The sequence below is a fragment of the Schistocerca nitens genome, chromosome 6, assembly GCF_023898315.1.
Source record: "Schistocerca nitens isolate TAMUIC-IGC-003100 chromosome 6, iqSchNite1.1, whole genome shotgun sequence".
NCBI lineage: Eukaryota > Metazoa > Arthropoda > Insecta > Orthoptera > Acrididae > Schistocerca > Schistocerca nitens.
In genome coordinates, this window is record NC_064619.1 from 709981130 (window position 1) to 710002183 (window position 21054).

The 21054-nt window shown below is 46.1% G+C and overlaps 1 protein-coding gene across 3 annotated transcripts in view; it reads right to left on the reverse strand.

Moving 5' to 3' along the window:
• The window catches only part of LOC126263086 (hydroxylysine kinase), a 217112-nt gene that overhangs the window by 159620 nt on the left and 36438 nt on the right, over positions 1 to 21054 (reverse strand). The window contains exon 1 of one of the 3 annotated variants that reach the window (XM_049960085.1): positions 19639 to 19655. The exons of 1 other annotated variant lie outside the window; for it this stretch is intronic. The gene's annotated coding sequence lies outside the window, so the exon portion shown is untranslated. Of the gene's footprint in view, positions 1 to 920; positions 956 to 19638; positions 19656 to 21054 lie in introns of those variants that run through there. One more of the 3 variants, XM_049960084.1, reaches the window with a different exon arrangement.

Genomic DNA, 21054 nt, shown 5'->3' on the forward strand with positions numbered 1-21054 from the left:
GTAGGTTGCAGTAGGTACTAGGAGATGAAGAAGCTTGCACAGGATAGAGTAGCATGGAGATCTGCATCAAACCAGTCTCAGGACTGAAGACCACAACAACAACAATGGTGTGGGCTGTGTTTACATGGGGTGGACTGCGTCCTCTGGTCCAACTGAACCGATCACTTAGTTATGTTATGTGCGGCTACCAGGAGACCATTTCCAGCCATTCATGGACTTCATGCTCCCAAACAACGATGGAATTATCATGGATGGCAATGTGCCATGTCACTAGGCCACAATTGTTCGCGATTGGTTTAAAGAACATTCTAGACAACTGGAGCGAATGATGTGGCTACCCAGATCGCCCGCCATGAACCCAATCCAACATTTATGGGACGTAATCGAGAGGTCAGCTCGCACACAAAAGCCTCTGGCAACACTTTCGCCATTATAGACGGCTCAGTATTTCTGCAGGGGACCACCAACGACTTGTTGAGCCCATGCCACGTCGAGTTGCTGCACTGTGCCTGGAAAAAGGAGATCCGCCGTGATATTAGGACGTATCCCATGACCCTTGTCACCTCAGTGCATATGTCTCACATACATCTACTCAGTAGTGTGGACAAACACGTTTTCGTACTGTCTGTTGTGCAGTAGACTAGCTTCCTGAACTACAATAACAAAGGGTAGTTGCAGCACACAAATTCAGCCTAACCATCTTACGAATGCCAGAGTAACTCAAATTATTTTCATTAGCATGTCGATGTCGTTAAATCTCAAAGATTATATTAAGGTAATAGCGCCGACATAAACGATGCTGAACAGTATCGATTGTCAGTGTATTTCCCTGATGCTACAGCAGTCTCAGAATGTTAAGTATTTTTGAAAATATAATGCCACGAACAAGACATTTTGATGAAGGAAACGGAGATACTTACCTGATAACGCACAAGTCACTTACTAGATCGCGGCACTAGCAAGACAGTGGGAGATAATGCTCTGTGCCTCTCACTTGAGTAAACGAAGAGATGTTTACTCCCGTTATCGCGCGTTCCCTCTGACAGCTACAGTGCGGCGTACTGTTCAGTGGCACTAAGTGTTGAGAGGCGCTAATTGCTAGTGACGAATACGGGAATCTACAATACATTGTCCTTACGGTCATTGAAGAAAACAGGAACCTACAATACGTTATCCTTGCGGTGAAAATACAACATGGCTCATACTGAGCAGTTACTGGGATCGGGAGATGGCGCGTTTCGTCTTCGTTTAGAGAGAAACATACCAACGCAACGACCTACGGTGAAGGCATGTAATTGTGGTATAATGAATCTAAAAAAAAAAGCTGTTCAAATACCTGATTGACATGTCGGTAATCAAATGCACCAAGCTCCTTTCCTTGTTGGTGATCAATACCCGTCAGTTTTCTAATTTTAGACAAGTAATTTCTTTTGTCATTTTTGTTAAAGTTTCTTACTCTTGCAACATCTACCGGTGAAGACAAACATTGTCGGCGTACGTAAGTTCCGAACTGTCATTTTCAGTTGTTAAAATTGCGCAAGTGTTTCTCTGTAATGCATCGCCTGAAAATATACTTTAACATAAAATATCGTGCGTTAATATTCGATGTCTTTGGTTCTGTTACCACACTGTTACGCCGTGTAAATTAACCAAGTTAACCACGACTAAATCTTTCGTGAAACAGTGCTAACTGAAAAAAATGTTTGTACTTGTGAACGTTCCTGTGTGCAGTAATTAAAACTCACCTCAGATGATGTTGCCCGCAGCTGGCAACGAAACGTCAGGGAGAAGTATTTCTACTATTGGACCACGGCCTCTTAGCCCGGAAGTTTTAATTACTGAAGACGCCGGCCGTGAAAGCCTACACGCTATGGTTCCTGTGTGCCTTGGAATTAGGAAACCATATAAGGCAATGCGCACTTAAATGCTAAATAAAGTAATGGGTACAATTCCTTTGTGAATGTACCGTTCATTATGTAACTAGGAAAAAATTTGAGAGTTTTTCTTTATTTTTGTATTTTGATTTAGTTCTAAGCCAGAACTACCTAGTGACTGGCTTACACCTAACCAAGAGTCGATAAAATTTCAGCTCCTCTTTTTTTATCCCCATCCATGTATTTCTGCCAGGTTCCACACGAGAAATGTTGCAGACATGCTGTGCAAACAATTTATGATATCCGAAGTATTTCAGGCACGCATTATTTGTACTATAAATTATTCTGTTTGACACTAACTGCAGGCAGTAGTCTTGTGAATCGCGTTTTAATCGTCGTTAGCGAACACAGTGCATGAAATTCTTGAAAATAGTCAGGAGCAAATCCATAGAGTTTCTGACCTCTTGCCAGTAGCAAACTAGTCTAAGTCCGTCATAGAAAGAGTAAATGGTTCAAATGGCTCTGAGAACTATGGGACTTAACATCGGAGGTCATCAGTCCCCTAGAACTTAGAACTACTTAAACCTAACTAACCTAAGGACATCAAAGACATCCATGCCCGAGGCAGGATTCGAACCTGCAACCATAGCACTCGCGCGGTACCGGACTGAAGCGCCTGGAAACGCTCGGCCACCGCGGCCGGCTTAGAAAGTGTAACTGTGCGAGTTAAAGTGAGTCTGGGAGAAAGAGAGCGCGATTTTATGCCAGATTCACTCTCATTGGTTCCATAAAATTTCAGACGTTTCAACCACATTTGTTTATACTGAGTCGTCACGGTGGTGGTAACCTCGCCGTTGACCCCATATACCGCAAACGCACACACTAACAAGTTTATGAGGTTGGCAATAGCACACACCATACGAAGCCTGAGATCATCCATAACGGCAAATAAGGTCCGATGCAAACAGCGCATGTCGAATTATAGTTAATACTTATTGAGGCTATCAGTTTATCAACTGTTCCTCAGTCTACTAAAACACATGGTATAAACACATTTTACATACCTTCACAACACTAGTACCGTTAGAAATTAATGTTGTAATAACCAGAGTAACAATGAATATAAAAAGTAGGATTACAAATCAAAGTAAAATACAATAAGATCAAATCCTAAAGATATGGCTCACCAACGAAATACACTCCTGGAAATTGAAATAAGAACACCGTGAATTCATTGTCCCAGGAAGGGGAAACTTTATTGACACATTCCTGGGGTCAGATACATCACATGATCACACTGACAGAACCACAGGCACATAGACACAGGCAACAGAGCATGCACAATGTCGGCACTAGTACAGTGTATATCCACCTTTCGCAGCAATGCAGGCTGCTATTCTCCCATGGAGACGATCGTAGAGATGCTGGATGTAGTCCTGTGGAACGGCTTGCCATGCCATTTCCACCTGGCGCCTCAGTTGGACCAGCGTTCGTGCTGGACGTGCAGACCGCGTGAGACGACGCTTCATCCAGTCCCAAACATGCTCAATGGGGGACAGATCCGGAGATCTTGCTGGCCAGGGTAGTTGACTTACACCTTCTAGAGCACGTTGGGTGGCACGGGATACATGCGGACGTGCATTGTCCTGTTGGAACAGCAAGTTCCCTTGCCGGTCTAGGAATGGTAGAACGATGGGTTCGATGACGGTTTGGATGTACCGTGCACTATTCAGTGTCCCCTCGACGATCACCAGTGGTGTACGACCAGTGTAGGAGATCGCTCCCCACACCATGATGCCGGGTGTTGGCCCTGTGTGCCTCGGTCGTATGCAGTCCTGATTGTGGCGCTCACCTGCACGGCGCCAAACACGCATACGACCATCATTGGCACCAAGGCAGAAGCGACTCTCATCGCTGAAGACGACACGTCTCCATTCGTCCCTCCATTCACGCCTGTCGCGACACCACTGGAGGCGGGCTGCACGATGTTGGGGCGTGAGCGGAAGACGGCCCAACGGTGTGCGGGATCGTAGCCCAGCTTCATGGAGACGGTTGCGAATGATCCTCGCCGATACCCCAGGAGCAACAGTGTCCCTAATTTGCTGGGAAGTGGCGGTGCGGTCCCCTACGGCACTGCGTAGGATCCTACGGTCTTGGCGTGCATCCGTGCGTCGCTGCGGTCCGGTCCCAGGTCGACGGGCACGTGCACCTTCCGCCGACCACTGGCGACAACATCGATGTACTGTGGAGACCTCACGCCCCACGTGTTGAGCAATTCGGCGGTACGTCCACCCGGCCTCCCGCATGCCCACTATACGCCCTCGCTCAAAGTCCGTCAACTGCACATACGGTTCACGTCCACGCTGTCGCGGCATGCTACCAGTGTTAAAGACTGCGATGGAGCTCCGTATGCCACGGCAAACTGGCTGACACTGACGGCGGCGGTGCACAAATGCTGCGCAGCTAGCGCCATTCGACGGCCAACACCGCGGTTCCTGGTGTGTCCGCTGTGCCGTGCGTGTGATCATTGCTTGTACAGCCCTCTCGCAGTGTCCGGAGCAAGTATGGTGGGTCTGACACACCGGTGTCAATGTGTTCTTTTTTCCATTTCCAGGAGTGTATGTATACGAGGTCTGTTCAACAAATTCAGGAACTTCGTCCACAAAATTTTTCTACGCTTACCTTTTACTTATTGTGCGTGGTCTCCTTCGAAATACTCTCCTCCACACTCCACAACTGGTACCCCACTCCAAACGCCGCTTACACTTCCGGAAGCAGTCTTGGTTCACCTCTTGCTGGATCGCGCAAAGCGCCGTCTGCGAATTTTCTTTGATCTCTTCTATTGTTGCAAATCTTCGCCCATTCAACGGGATTTTAAAATTTGGAAATAAAATAAAGTCCGCAGGGACCAGGTCTGGAGAGTACGAAGTATGGGGCAGCACAGTGATTTCGTTTTTTGTGCACTAGTCACACACCAACAGGGATGAATGTGCGGGTGCGTTACCGTGATGTGCGAGCCATGAATTGTCTCGCCACATTTCAGGCCGTTTCCTTCTCACATTTTCACGCAGGCGTCGCAACATGTCCCGATAGTACCACCGGTTAACAGTTTGTCCCTGTATCACGAATTCATTATGAACTAATCCTTTGCTAGATGTCGAAGGGTGTCCTGAAATCTTTAACTTCCGTCCCGCTATTTTTAAACCATATGAACCATTTGTAACACCGAGTGCGGCTTAAGCACTCATCACCGTAGGCAACCTGCATCATATGGCGTATCTCTGTAAAGGTTTCCTTGAGTTTGCAAAAGGTGCGTAGCTCCTCTAACTCTGGCATCTCGAAATTCGGAAACTGTGCGACACACATTCTACTCAACACTATACTTTCATTAACTAACAGACATACAACAATGTAAGTTCCAGCAGTAACAGATTAGACACAGTGCGTGTAGGGATACCAACCAAATTTCGCTCCACACACAACTGGTGCGAAAGTTCGAATGTTCTGGAATTTTTTGAACAACTAATTACGAAATTTGCACCGGTACTATCGTTATTTTCTAAATTAAGCCCAATGGTTTTGTGGGTGTTGGTAGGATTCGGGTTGCCATGTCCCCCATGGTTTGCTAGTTGTCAAGTTCCACGGTAGACAGTATGCCTATACTAACAATAACAATACAGTGAAATCCCTACTTAACGTTTTCATGCGGTCCAGATTTAAAAAAAAAAAAAACGCAAAACTGAGGAAAATGCAGAACCGAGAAAAATGTTAAAACCCCCCAAAATACGAGCAAAAACACATGTAATCGGCATATACGATTAAAAATTGCAATCCTGTCCAATATTTTGTATAAAATCTGTGCAAGAGAAGGAAATTAAATGTATAATACAATGTTTATGCAATAATTAGTAGTAGTTAATTTCATCGGTTCTTACAAAATTACAAGTAAAAACTCAGTAAAAAATTGAAATTGGCATCTGGGTACAAGGTAATCAGGTAATCGGGCTATTTTCTGATATGCTACGACCACAAATTATACGTTCGAAACACACGTTTTTTACTCTCCCAGAAGAAAGCAAAAACTGATCAACACATTGAATTAAACCAAAAACATCACAGCAGCTAAGTGGTTAAACCATATTCATAAATGCAGACATCTGCTTAATGACAAACTTTGTCGCCATTTCTATTATTGCTTAATGCTTTTCTTATGTGTTGCACTTCACATACTCACCTCCGTTAAAGCATTATTTTAGGCTTAATCAGAGTAACAGAGACGTGAATGAGGTTACTTCCTCAATTGAAGCTTATTACAAGTCGGCTCAGTGAATTTCTGTACACTGTGTAAAATGAAAATTTGAAAGAAAGTTCAGGTGCTACAGTTCTGATTCATGCCCTCTATCACTGCTATCAATCTTTACGATGTACATTGCGTGGTACAAAGTACATACATGAGTAGTGTATGTAGTTGTTGCAACTGTATCGTATCAGATCTGAACACGAAAGTCTTTAAAATATGCTATCGCAAAACTCTTGTTCTGTTTCCATATAACATCTGTCATATCACATCATCTGCACGAAAAGTATGTTTTCAGCACTTCACAAAATGTTTTCATCCCTACCTGCACTCCTATCACTTAAGAGCCACTCCCCCTGTCCACACATCCAGTAGGCGAGCTCATTTTACGTGTGTTGGTGTTGTGTGGTGCCAGCCGCAGTGGCCGAGCGGTTCTAGGCGCCTCAGTCCGGAACCGCGTGACTGTTACGGTCGCAGGTTCGAATCCTGCCTCGGGCATGGATATGCGTGATGTCCTTAGGTTAGTTTGGTTTAGGTAGATCTAAGTTCTAGGGGACTGATGACCTCAAATGTTAAGTCGCATAGGGCTCAGAGCCATTTGAACCATTTTTTTGTGGTGTGGTGGCTGCGCTGACTGTTTGGCTACTTAACAAGCCGGCAGCCAATAACAGTTCACTAGCTGAAAATGGGTGATGGCACCTTGGGTATGACCGAGCATATTCTTTGAGACTCAGTGTTTGAATTTAAAAGGTTGACTATTGATACTGTTGCTGAATATAGTACATCGAAAATACGTGCAAAAAGATCAGACTGAGTTGTAAGCGGAACAAGAAAAGGTGGTGGCTACGCCCCTTTGTGACGTATTGGCTCTGTCCGGAACACCTTGCGTCGACTGTCTTGTTCTTCGATTACCGCTGCAACCTAGCAGTAGTTGTAGCATAACTGCACGGTGAAGCTAAATGTTGCAAGTTGTGCTGGCAACACCGATAGTGGATTACGTCGGCATTTCCTCTCTCATGTCTCCCCTCTCCACAACAGCTAAAATATTCCCTTAACTCCCTCACCACCCGTCTGTCTTTTGTGCCATTTATAACTCGTTCAGTCACATCAAATGTCAATAGGAAGAGAACGGGATGAAGTCAAGCGAAACATCGAGGTAAATCTTACTATGAATAAATGTAAAATGGGGGAACTTTTAGCCCTGATGTTGTAGTTTTTCACAAAGGCTACGAATTTATGTGTAGAAGCGGGAAAAATGTAAAATCGGAGAATGTCAAATCGAAGCTCCACTGTACCATCAAATATAGTTATCAATAACTATACAAGGTATAAACGTAAAACAGAAACAACTATTAAATACACTGTCTGATCGAAAGCATCTGGACACCAGACTAGTCCACGTTCGAAGTCACTGAGCTCTCCTGGTCCAGCCACTCCCCTTTTACTAATTTCACCTAACAACACGATAGGCGGCTCCCCGTCTCCCTTCAGACTGGCACGCCCACCTCTCGTGAAGTCTAGAGGCCAATTCCGCATTACATAAGCGTATACTGTCGATCATATAGTGTATATAGCCCTTACACAACGACGTGTAATTATACCGACTGCTGTCTTGAATGGTAATACAGCTGACTGTTTTGTGTACATTGGTGTAACGAGTTGCATGAACTCCGTAAAACACATATAATATTACACAAGGATTAACAGATAAAAGTATTTATTTGCAATATATTCGATACACTCTGAGGAGACAAGAGTCTGGGATAGCGATATGCATATACAGAGATGGTTCAAATGGCTCTGAGCACTATCGGACTTAATCGTTGAGGTCATCAGTCCCTTAGAACTTTGAACTACTTCAACCTAACTAACCTAAGGACATCACACACATCCATGCCCGAGGCAGGATTCGAACCTGCGACCGCAGCGGTCACGCAATTCCAGACTGTAGCGCCTAGAACCGCTCGGCCACTCCGGCCGCCTACAGAGATGGCGGTAGTATCGTGTACACAAGGCATACGAGGTGTGGCTAGAAAAAAACCGGACTAGTACTGGTGAAACAATAAAACGAATGCAATAAGGCTGAAAGTCGCGTGGCCTGTCACGTGACTCTCGCTCCGCCTACTGCTCGAGTTTCATCTGCCTCCTGCACTCAGTCTGCCCGTGGCGTCTGTTTTAAGTAGTTGACGTTTTGTCTGTGCGTCGGAAAATGTTGAGTGTACAGAAAGAACAGCGTGTTAACATCAAATTTTGTTTCAAACTAGGAAAATCTGCAAGTGAAACGTTTGTAATGTTACAACAAGTGTACGGCGATGATTGTTTATCGCGAACACAAGTGTTTGAGTGGTTTAAACGATTTAAAGATGGCCGCGAAGACACCAGTGATGACACTCGCACTGGCAGACCATTTTCAGCAAAAACTGATGCAAACATTGAAAAAATCGGTAAACTTGTTCGACAAGATCGCCGTTTAACAATCAGAGCAGTGTCTGAGTTAACAGGAGTTGACAAGGAAAGTGTCGAACAAGTTTACCGATTTTTTCAATGTTTGCATCAGTTTTTGCTGACAATGGTCTGCCAGTGCGAGTGTCATCACTGGTGTCTTCGCGGCCATTTTTAAATCGTTTAAACCACTCAAACACTTGTGTTCGCGATAAACAATCATCGCCGTACACTTGTTGTAACATTACAAACGTTTCACTTGCAGATTTTCCTAGTTTGAAACAAAATTTGATGTTAACACGCTGTTCTTTCTGTACACTCAACATTTTCCGACGCACAGACAAAACGTCAACTACTTAAAACAGACGCCACGGGCAGACTGAGTGCAGGAGGCAGATGAAACTCGAGCAGTAGGCGGAGCGAGAGTCACGTGACAGGCCACGCGACTTTCAGCCTTATTGCATTCGTTTTATTGTTTCACCAGTACTAGTCCGGTTTTTTTTCTAGCCACACGTCGTACAAGGGCAGTCAGTGCATTGGTGAAGCTGTCATTTGTACTCAGGTGAACCATCTGAAAAGGTTTCCTACGTGATTATGGCCGTATGACGGGAATTAACAGACTCTGAACGCGGAATGGTAGTTGGAGTTAGACGCATGGGACATTCCATTTCGGAAATCGTTAGAGAATTCAGCGGTCCGAGATCCACAGCGTCCAGAGTGTGACGAGAGAAACAAATTCCAGGCATTACCTCTCACCACGGACAACGCAGTTACCGACTGAGAGCATCGGCGTTTGCGTAGAGTTGTCAGTGCTAACAGAAATAACCGCAGGAATCGATGTGGGACGTACGACGTGGTATCCGTTAGGACAGTGCGGCGAAATCTCAAGTAACGGGCTACGGCAGCAGACGACCGACGAGAGTGCCTTTGCTAACAGCACATCATCTGCAGCGCCTCTACTGGGCTCGAGACCATACCGGTTGGACCCTAGACGACTGGAAAACCGTGGCCATCCCAGTTTTCAGTTAGTAAGAGCTGATGGCAGGGTTCGAGTGCGGCGCGAACCCCACGAAGCCGTGGAGCAAGTTGTCAAAGGCACTGTGCAAGGTGCTGCGGGCTCCAAATGTTGTGGGCTGTGTTTACATGTATCATTGACTGGAAGTTTTATGAATCTACTTGTAAAAGTATAGACAGTAGAAAATAAAATGTCCTGTGGTGCCTCTCCTGCTCCAAGTCGGCCCGTTTGACGTCCTACCCCTCTTAACTGATTTAGAAGTCTGATTAGTTTCAAATTCTTTGGGTCCGTGGGAGACTTCCCAGGTTTGCGTACTGCAATCACCACCGCCTGCTTCCAGCTACTTGGATACTTTTTATGACTAATGGTGTTGGTGAAGACATCTACCAGGTGGTCGTAGGCTATGTGTGCAAGTTCCATTAGTGCTTTTCCTGGGATCTCGCCTTGTCCTGGAGCTTTATTCTTTGGTAAAGCTCTTGTAAGACAGGTGACATGTTCTGCAGTGATTGGTGGGATGTCTTCTTCTTCGTCACTATTCCCTGTCAGCAAAGTGCCGACACTCTCCGTAGCATAGTGCGTCTGTGGCCGGTCTACGGGATCTTCAACTGGTCTGAAGTTATGTTGGAAAATATCAGCTAGGGAGTACGCCGTCTATTCAGATCGGTAAAGTGTACCAGTTGCAATTTCCAGGGGCGGTATTTGAGTTCCGGCGTTCGTGAAAATTCTTACCACATCCTATACTGACGCATCAGGTTGTAGTGACGAGAGTTTGTTAGCCCATGGCTGATGTTTTAAACTAGAGAACACCGCTTTAATTCGTCTCCTAGGCAAATTAATTGATGGCTTGACATTGGGGTCTCTCTTAAGACGTGAATCTTTGCAGAGGCGATTGCGCTCCCTGATCGTTCCTTGAATTTCCATAGGTAGATTGGTGACATGACGCTCTAATCCTCGTGGTGGTGGAGCAGAAGCAGTTAGGGCTTCAGTAACGGTAGTGGTCAACGTAGAAACAAGGTCGTCAACGTGGCGTCCACAAAAATGGTTCAAATGGCTCTGAGCACTATGGGACTAAACATCTATGGTCATCAGTCCCCTAGAACTTAGAACTACTTAAACCTAACTAACCTAAGGTCATCACACAACACCCAGCCATCACGAGGCAGAGAAAATCCCTGACCCCGCCGGGAATCGAACCCGGGAACCCGAGCGTGGGAAGCGAGAACGCTACCGCACGACCACGAGATGCGGGCCGTGGCGTCCACATTTATCCAGTGTTCGCGCCAGGGAGCGTCATTCACGGCAGCAAAAACTGTCCCAGTTTAGACCGTCGAAAATTCTTTTTGATGCCTGTCGTCAGTGGCTCCATGCCAAATCTGAATATGACAAACAAATTATCAGAAGGCAAGGCTTGTAGAACATCATCTGTCATAATTGTGATGGGTATGTTAAAGATGTCAGGATATGTGGGTAACGCGTTGGTTGAGTCAACCCACAAACGCGTGCGTGAAGTTGCTCGGCCACTTGCAGTAGGCGCCTTCCACTGTGGTTGGCACTTATCGAGTTCCATGCTGCGTGCTTAGAGATGAGATCACTAGCCACAAACAGTTTCCCTCTCCTTGGAAACAATTGTCGTACGTCATCTATACTGAGATGTCCTCGAGGCGCCTACAAGTTGCTATGAATGTAACGGTTCCTACAGCTGCTGCCGTTGTCCCATTCGTTTGTGGATTTGGTTCAGGTGCAGCATATTGGCGAATAGATGCCTTTATATAGATGGCCATGTCACCACCAGCAGTCAACTGATCAGCCTTTATAATTGACTACGTTTGCATTCACGTGAGCTACTTCATGTGAGTTTCAGTCACTAACCTTGTATCGATGTTTTCGTCTTTGAAAAAATGTTGAAATTCCAACAGATGAGGAAATAGTCCAATGCCACTGTACGTCACGATGTGTAGGTCTTCAGTTCCTCTGATCCTGGATGTACAGAGATGTTGACGTGTGGATTCTGATGCCAGCATCTACATCTACAGTTATGGTGCCAGGTAAACTGGCTAGCGCTCTGCTGATGTCAGCAATTCCTGTTGTCAGGGTCATGAGTAGCTTGGCGACGTCCATAACTTCTAGTTGGGTTGTCTGCTTTGACTGCTTTCGGTTATCTTTACTTCAGAGGTGACTTGGTTGTTGCTGCTGACGTGTTGGTAGACCAGGAAATTCTGCTCTGTCATTGTGGGCCGTGCTTCTGACTCACTTGACGACGTCTGTTGCCTGTAAACCCCTATGAATCTTGACCACTTGTCGCCCTACCAAGGATGGTCTGCCTTGATGTGAATTCTCTCCAGACGCCATGTTGCGCCTATATACTGCACTGGGTGTATCAAAAACAATGATCCGATTTCGATATTTCTGAAACTAATAAACATACACAATGAATTCTGTTTTTTGATGAACGGGAAACTCAAAAAGTTTGTTTCGCACCTTTTCATGGGTGTTCAATACGCCCCGCTTAAAATGCATGGCATATCTCAATGCGGTACTCAGATTGTTCCCACACTGTAGGTTGCATGTCTTGAGTTACAGCTTCCACAGCTGCTGTTATGCGATGTCAGTTCATTCATTGTTGTTGGTAACGGAGGCACCTAAACAGAGTCTTTTATAGATCCTCACTAGAAATAATCACATACAGCCACGTCCGGTGACCTTGGAGGACAGTAATGTAAGGCTGAATCATGTGGTCCAGTGCCACCGATCCATCGTTCAGTAATCCTTTGACTTAAAAATTCCGGCACTTCAGATGCTAGTGTGGCGGTGCCCCATCCTGTTGGTAAATGAAGTCGTTCAAATCAGTCTCCAACTGTGGGAAAGAAAGTCCTCAACCATACCGTGATATGTGTTTCCTATAACAGTGTTATCGGCAAATAAAAATTGATCATACACCTCTCCCGCCGGCCGCTGTGGTCGAGCGGTTCTAGGCGCTTCAGTCCGGAACCGCATTGCTGCTACGGTCGCAGGTTCGAATCCTGCCTCGGGCATGGCTGTGAGTGATGTCCTTAGGTTAGTTAGGTTTAAGTTGTTCTAAGTCTAGGGGACTGATGGCCTCAGATGTTAAGTCCCACAGTGCTTAGAGCCATTTGAACCATTCATACACCTTTCCTCTTGAAACTGCAGAAAACACATTAAATTTTGGAGAGTCCCTCTCATGTTGTACAACTTCATGTGGTTGTTGCGTACTCCATATTCTCACATTATGACGGTTCACCTTCCCATTTAAATGGAATGTTGCCTCGTCAGTAAACACTAAGCGTGGAAGAGAACCGTCATCCTCCATCTTGGCAAGAACGAAATTACAGAACTCAACTCGTTGTTGTTTGTCACCTTCACGAAGAGTTTGCAGTAGCTGAATTTTGTACGGTTTCATGTGTAAACGTCGACGCAACACACGCCAGACGGACATCGGGGGCATGTTCAGCTGTCGAACTGCACGGAGAACGGATTTATGCAGACTCCTTGGGAAGCTATGGCCTATGCGTTCGGCGACTGTGTCAGACACGCGGGGACGGCCCAGCGATTTGCCTTTACACTAACAAACTGTTCCTCGGAATGGTTCATGCCAGCGTCTAATCCTCTGTGCTGTAGGGGGATCCACACCAAGTACGAAAGTCACGCTGAACAGTTATAACTGATCCGCACTGCGCAAAACGTAGAACACAAGACGCTTTCGGTTCAATCCTGCGTCCGGCCATCCTGATTTAGGTTTTCCGTGATTTCCCTAAATCTCCTCAGGCAAATGCCGGGATGGTTCCTTTGAAAAGGGCGCGGTCGACTTCCTTACCCATTTTTCCCTAATACGATGAGACCGATGACCTCTCAGTTTGGTCTCCTCCCCCAAAACAACCCAACCCAACAAGACGATTTCTGTTGTCCCAATACCCTTTTTACTAGAAGTGGGCGCACAATGCTGCTACCTAGCGGGAACGATGTAAAACTCGAAAATTTGCTCTTTCCAACAGTACGTTATGATTTTTTGTGATACGCCCTGTGTTACAGTTTTCTTCGGTGCCCCGGCTGGTAGTCCTCGCTGTCTCTTGCTGGCTTCCTTGTGCTTCTGGCAACCCCTGTAATTTACAGGATGGGCCTCCAGACAAAGAGGCCATTTAGCAAGGCGTCTCTCTCGTGCTTGTGTGCACAGTCTACAGTCGTGTGGTCCACTGCACTTGACGAAAGCAGACGGCATAGTGCGTTGGCGTGCCACATCGTTAAATCGTTGGCAGCAGTAACACTGTGTGGGTCCCAACTTTTGACGACTAGCGCGCAAAGCCTCGTCAGTTGAAATATTTCTCGATGTTCTACAGTGTCTTCAACTATAACAGCTCACCAAGAGGTCTTCCTCTACTTGCCTGGGTAGTACAGTAGTCCACAACAGTAGCCATGAAACAAACAGCTTCAAGTTCTGCTTTTAGTTCTTCGTTAGTCATTTATTAGAGATGCTGTAGATAGCTGCCTTCAATATCTGCGGCCTGACCATGGAAAAGGTGAAGTACGGTATCCCTCTCGCTCCTACTATGTCCATGACTTTGACGTAATCTTCTATCGATGTTAAAGTCTGGCGGTGAAGAGATATTTGCAATTATTCTTTAACCGGTCATACAGCTGTTTGTACGTATCTGGTTACTGCAGCAGGATAGATCTTCTGTTGCTTAGACTGTGGCTCTTGACTTGCTTGAGTTGTAATATCTCCAGCTTGACAGACAACATATTTAGCTACGAGAAGCTCTTCTCAGAGCAGTTGAGAAGGCAGCAGAGGGAAGATGATGTAATGTGGTGTGAGGTACCAATGACAGATGGCTTGTTCGGTAAGGGTATCGTGAGGAAGACCGCCCATGCCCTATATTGTGGTCCTCTTCCACGATTGGATGCTGCTTTCTGAAGTAGCGCGCCAAAATGACAAAACTAAACAATGAATTTACTTGCCTTTCATGCAAAAGCATCTCTAAATAGCAGACTATCATTACACAATTTTAAAAGTGTTAATAAGCAGCAGAATAATAAACAACTGCTAAACGAAAAGGCAGACGAAGCACTTGGTAGATCTTCGGATGGTGCCTAATTTGGATGGCGGGCGAAATGGTTCGGCTGTAAGATCAGAGCTGGTTTGGCAGTCTCGGAAAACAGACATGTTGTCAGCTTTGGTTGGAATCGTAACAACTTAATTAACTATCTCTGGTTATCTGGACATGTAACTGAGAACAATTTGACAGTAACTACGCAATTACGCTGTTCATTAATGTTTTTATTTTCTATGAAAGTGTGAAGAATGGAGATTACTTGTGATTCATAAAGTGGATTGTAATTCTGTCGTATATTGTGTTCTGTTAATTAAAAAAACGAGTAGCGTCCCGTATAAATAAACTAATTGAAGATTTAATTATTTATACAGTATCAGTTCCTCGCTAAGAGTTTATTACAGCCCCAGGATAACGGATTCACAACCTACGTGCTGTTTTCTGCTCACGAGACAACAACTATAGAAGACTGCAGGTTGGTGAACATTAATTAGAACTTAGCATTCCACTCAGGACGGTGGAAGCAAATGGGCACCTCACGCGTACCGCTGTCTTAGAAGAAACGAGATCAGTGACACGTCATCTGTGTAAAGCAGAGGAGCTATGAAGGAGAGAAATTTTCGAGTGAAGGGGTTTATTACATATACGTAAACCTCTCTCTAGCCCTCTCTTCTTCCACTTGCCGTAGATGGTCTTCCTAAACTGTCTCATTTCTGTTGCTGGTCCCCACATCTGGCACTTCGGCGACTTATTTGTGTTTTGCCTGCCTCTTCATCGGCGGGTTAGTGACACCTTATTCATCAGCGACAGTGGAGTGTTGTCTATTGCCTGGCGTGCTATCATGTTATCATCTTTTCCCTTTCTCCCGAAGGTCTTCACAGGAGCAGAACGGTAGAATTCCATTTCCTCTTCGCTGGAAAATGAGGACCGTTTTTACAAAATCCGATTTATACATTTTTTAAATATTTTTTCTTAACAAAAGCTGTTCAGCTTCCTCTAAAAGTCTATGCAGCCGGCTTTAGGAAAACTTGCTTTATTCCACAGTTGCAGGACAGCCCCTTTCTTCAAAACTTGCCTCATGCGTTAGTAGGGGTATTTTCAAAACTCACTTTATGCTATTTAACTTGCCGAAGCCGTTAGAGGTATTCCTGAATATACATAATGAAGATACAACAAATCGACCTCAGCCAAACTCCCTGTTGGTGAAGTCTTTTACACACTACAGGTATGCTTCTATTACCTGAGCGAAGTGATACATGAACCAAAATGAGGTCCTGATAACATTTCTCAATATAGGCCTACTTGGAGTAAAACAGTAGCTGGAAGAGATGGAAAAGAAATCACATCTCCACTGCAACATTTTCTTCCTCATTATTTGAAAGAGAGGTTTAGACGTATTGGTAAGAGAGGATTGATACTTGAGTTTTTCTCAGACTCGTGCACCAACCAGAGACTATAATGCTTTGTATGCTGGCACATTTTATGGAACGCACTAAAGTGCGCTGCAAACTTAACCGGTACTTTCTATTCGCAGACAGAGTTTCTCGCTACCGTATCATGTGTTCGGTACAGAGGTTTAGACGTATTGGTAAGAGAGGATTGATACTTGAGTTTTTCTCAGACTCGTGCACCAACCAGAGACTATAATGCTTTGTATGCTGGCACATTTTATGGAACGCACTAAAGTGCGCTGCAAACTTAACCGGTACTTTCTATTCGCAGACAGAGTTTCTCGCTACCGTATCATGTATTCGGTACAGTTGAGAAGGAACATCGGAAGAAAGAAGATATCATATAACACTGTGAACAGAGGAGTATTCTAGAGACAATTGAAAAAGTGCTTGGTCGAGCTGTTCTAGGCGCTACAGTCTGGAACTGCACGACCGCTACGGTCGCAGGTTCGAATCCTGCCACAGGAATGGATGTGTGTGATGTCCTTAGGTTAGTTAGGTTTAAGTAGTTCTAAGTTCTAGGGGACTGATGACCTCAGATGTTAAGTCCCATAGTGCTCAGAGCCATTTGAAAAAGTGTTGTTGTGCGGAAAAGACTGGTTTTCAAAAATGGCTCTGAGCACTATGGGACTTAACATCTGAGGTCATCAGTCCCCTAGACTTAGAACTACTTAAACCTGACCAACCTAAGGACATCACATACATCCATGCCCAAGGCAGGATTCGAACCTGCGACCGTAGCAGCAGCGCGGTTCCGGACTGTAACGCCTAGAACCGCTCGGCGACAACGGCCGGCTGAGACTGGTTTTCCCACGACTTCTAACTGATATCTAAGGAAATGTTAATGTATACCTTGACTTTCAAATGATGGATGTACAAGCAATAACTCACAGAAAACGGTAAGATTCTGTGCTGTCAAAACGATGCATTCTTATGGATCAGAAGTTGTTGTGATGTTTCGAGAAGAACATTCCTTTGTTCAGAGCCATGAAACCTGCTGCGATTATTCCTAAGATAAACCGTGCGAGTGCAGAAAAGAAAAAGGATGTAACGAAGCTCATGCGTTTCTTTACTATTCCTAAGAATGCAGCAAGTTTCGACAGTGATACATTCTCTACAAGTGGTGAGGAGTATCAAGATAATGAAAGCTCGCGGAGAATTTGTGGGGATGACGGGCCCCTTGGAGTTGTGCAGAAGGGGAAAAAGAAATATCATTTTAAACCTTTAATTTAAAAAATAGGCATTTAGTATTTACTGATCCACTGATCTAGTTTCAGCATAAAGCGAGTTTAGAACAAGAAAACTGTTTTCCTATTCCCAGCAGCTGGTAAACACCAAAAAAAATTTTGTGTATATGCAAAGACTATCTTAAAACATATTCAGAACTGCACGAAATTTGCTAATTGTGAACGAAAAAAATTCCCTCTCAAGTTGCTTCGTCACTAAATAAATGTCTCCCCTGTAAAAATTTATTTTTTGCATAAAGCGAGTTTTGCAAAAACGGTCCTAAAATTCTGAATTGCATGCCCTCTGGTAGTCCATGTACGCTGTCTGGTCCGTCGTACTCGGTTCTCCTGCCGCCGTGGAGCCACAATCGTAGCGCGAGCGGCCAGAGGGGCTGCCGCTGGCGCCCATCTCGCGAGACAGTGCCCGGCCGGCTCCGGCCCGGACATGGAGGTGAGAAACGAAGGGAGATGGCAGTATAGACTTAACGCTGTACGTTGTTTTGAAGCCAGAGTGTGGGAGTCGGAGGGGGGCTGCCACCGTTTTATGTAGCCCAAAACACTGGCAGACTACTTACTGTTTACGAGTGCTTCTTGTTCATTGTTTCTGTCGTGTGCGCGCAACAACTGTTTTAAATACACTCCTGGAAATGGAAAAAAGAACACATTGACACCGGTGTGTCAGACCCACCATACTTGCTCCGGACACTGCGAGAGGGCTGTACAAGCAATGATCACACGCACGGCACAGCGGACACACCAGGACCCGCGGTGTTGGCCGTCGAATGGCGCTAGCTGCGCAGCATTTGTGCACCGCCGCCGTCAGTGTCAGCCAGTTTGCCGTGGCATACGGAGCTCCATCGCAGTCTTTAACACTGGTAGCATGCCGCGACAGCGTGGACGTTAACCGTATGTGCAGTTGACGGACTTTGAGCGAGGGCGTATAGTGGGCATGCGGGAGGCCGGGTGGACGTACCGCCGAATTGCTCAACACGTGGGGCGTGAGGTCTCCACAGTACATCGATGTTGTCGCCAGTGGTCGGCGGAAGGTGCACGTGCCCGTCGACCTGGGACCGGACCGCAGCGACGCACGGATGCACGCCAAGACCGCAGGATCCAACGCAGTGCCGTAGGGGACCGCACCGCCACTTCCCAGCAAATTAGGGACACTGTTGCTCCTGGGGTATCGGCGAGGACCATTCGCAACCGTCTCCATGAAGCTGGGCTACGGTCCCGCACACCGTTAGGCCGTCTTCCGCTCACGCCCCAACATCGTGCAGCCCGCCTCCAGTGGTGTCGCGACAGGCGCGAATGGAGGGACGAATGGAGACGTGTCGTCTTCAGCGATGAGAGTCGCTTCTGCCTTGGTGCCAATGATGGTCGTATGCGTGTTTGGCGCCGTGCAGGTGAGCGCCACAATCAGGACTGCATACGACCGAGGCACACAGGGCCAACACCCGGCATCATGGTGTGGGGAGCGATCTCCTACACTGGCCGTACACCACTGGTGATCGTCGAGGGGACACTAAATAGTGCACGCTACATCCAAACCGTCATCGAACCCATCGTTCTACCATTCCTAGACCGGCAAGGGAACTTGCTGTTCCAACAGGACAATGCACGTCCGCATGTATCCCGTGCCACCCAACGTGCTCTAGAAGGTGTAAGTCAACTACCCTGGCCAGCAAGATCTCCGGATCTGTCCCCCATTGAGCATGTTTGGGACTGGATGAAGCGTCGTCTCACGCGGTCTGCACGTCCAGCACGAACGCTGGTCAACGGAGGCGCCAGGTGGAAATGGCATGGCAAGCCGTTCCACAGGACTACATCCAGCATCTCTACGATCGTCTCCATGGGAGAATAACAGCCTGCATTGCTGCGAAAGGTGGATATACACTGTACTAGTGCCGACATTGTGCATGCTCTGTTGCCTGTGTCTATGTGCCTGTGGTTCTGTCAGTGTGATCATGTGATGTATCTGACCCCAGGAATGTGTCAATAAAGTTTCCCCTTCCTGGGACAATGAATTCACGGTGTTCTTATTTCAATTTCCAGGAGTGTACAAAACATGAGAGCTTACATGAATAAGACAGTCAGGAAGACAATTTCGAACGTTTTTCTGTTCTTGAATGCTGATTTTCTCTGGTAATACTACACAGTCAGAGTGACGTCACAGGGAAGTGTCACAGCGGTGAACTAAGGTGTATGATGCGGTGAACCTGATGTTTTAGTCTAGTTGAGATGGCGGACATAGGCTTTAAGTTTCTTCTTACCTTCTTTTCCCACCTCCTTGTGTTCAGATGAGGCAGCTGCCTCGGAAGCGCGCTTCAGCACGTCCTCTCGCCTTGACATCGCGCACAGGAATGAATTTGAGGCGGCGGCTTAAAAAGACGCGCGGACCAACCACCGAAGCAGGCACCGAAGTGACGCGAACTCGGCGTCGTCTGGTGACGTGTGCAGCAGCACCTGGCGGCATTTGGCAGGGTGTTCCACTCGAAAGAGGCTCACAAACATGTTCAGTAATTCTGCTGAAATTGCACAATGTAATCTGCGACGTTTGACGTGGCAACACTGCAATCTGCAACATCGTTTGACGCAACAGTGTGTTTCCCCGCGTCTCTGTGGCTGGAGCTCAGTGTCCAGCGTTTATCGGCAATTTATCGCTATTCTGTCGAAGAGCGCTTGTTTCTTGAAGAACTATATTGGATTACTGGTTCCGTTTAGATACGTCAGCGAATGTCTGTTGAACGGTTTGCTCACCACCATATATCGTCTATATGCTGCATACAAAAGCTAGGGAACAAGATGGAGAGGAGTGTGGAACGTTGCTAGATCTACACGGCGGGGACGGCCGCCATTATCGAAAGAAAACGTGACTGACGTGAAACAACGATTGTTGGCGTCTCCTGCAAAGTGTGTTCGACGTTTATCTCAGGATTGTGGAATGTCACGGAGCACATGTCATAGAGCTGCGAAGAAAACTGCCATGTGCTCATACAGGGTTAAAGTTGTTCAGGAACTGAATGTCAATGAGAAAGACAATTACATTTTGCCGTTGTTTTCAGAAATTCATTGCTCAAAGGCCAGCAATATTGCAATACACATGGTTCAGTGATGAGGCGTGGTTCCACCTCTCTTGCTATGTTAACTCTCAGAATATACGTTTGTGGTGTAAAGAAAATCCACATTCACAAAAGATTGACATATTGTGTAGAATACCACAGTGTTTTTTCGAGTCTATTGTGACAAGTGCAGTTCACATCGAAATGTTTCGGGAGTTTGTGAACCAGGCGGATGATGAAGAACTTAGCCTCGGCTCGTACCAACAGGATGGCGTCACATGCCATACGTATTGAGTGACCGTGGCTGAGGACGAATCATTTTTCCCAGGCAGACTGACTTCGAAAGGACTGTGGTCTGCAAGGTCACTTGATTGAGCACAACCTGACTTTTTCCTCTGGGGTGGCCTAAAAGGCAAGGCCTACAGGAACCACATAACTTGCAAGATTTAATAGCGAACATCATCCCTGAAATCCAGACAGTAACAACAGGGGCTCTGGCAGCAACATTCGAGAATCTGTTGCAACGTGTTCAACTGTGTTTACAAGTCGAGGGCAGTCACTTCCTACACCTTTTGTGATTCACCTTTTTTCCCCTTGAACAAGGTATGACGCGTTCAAAAAATGGTT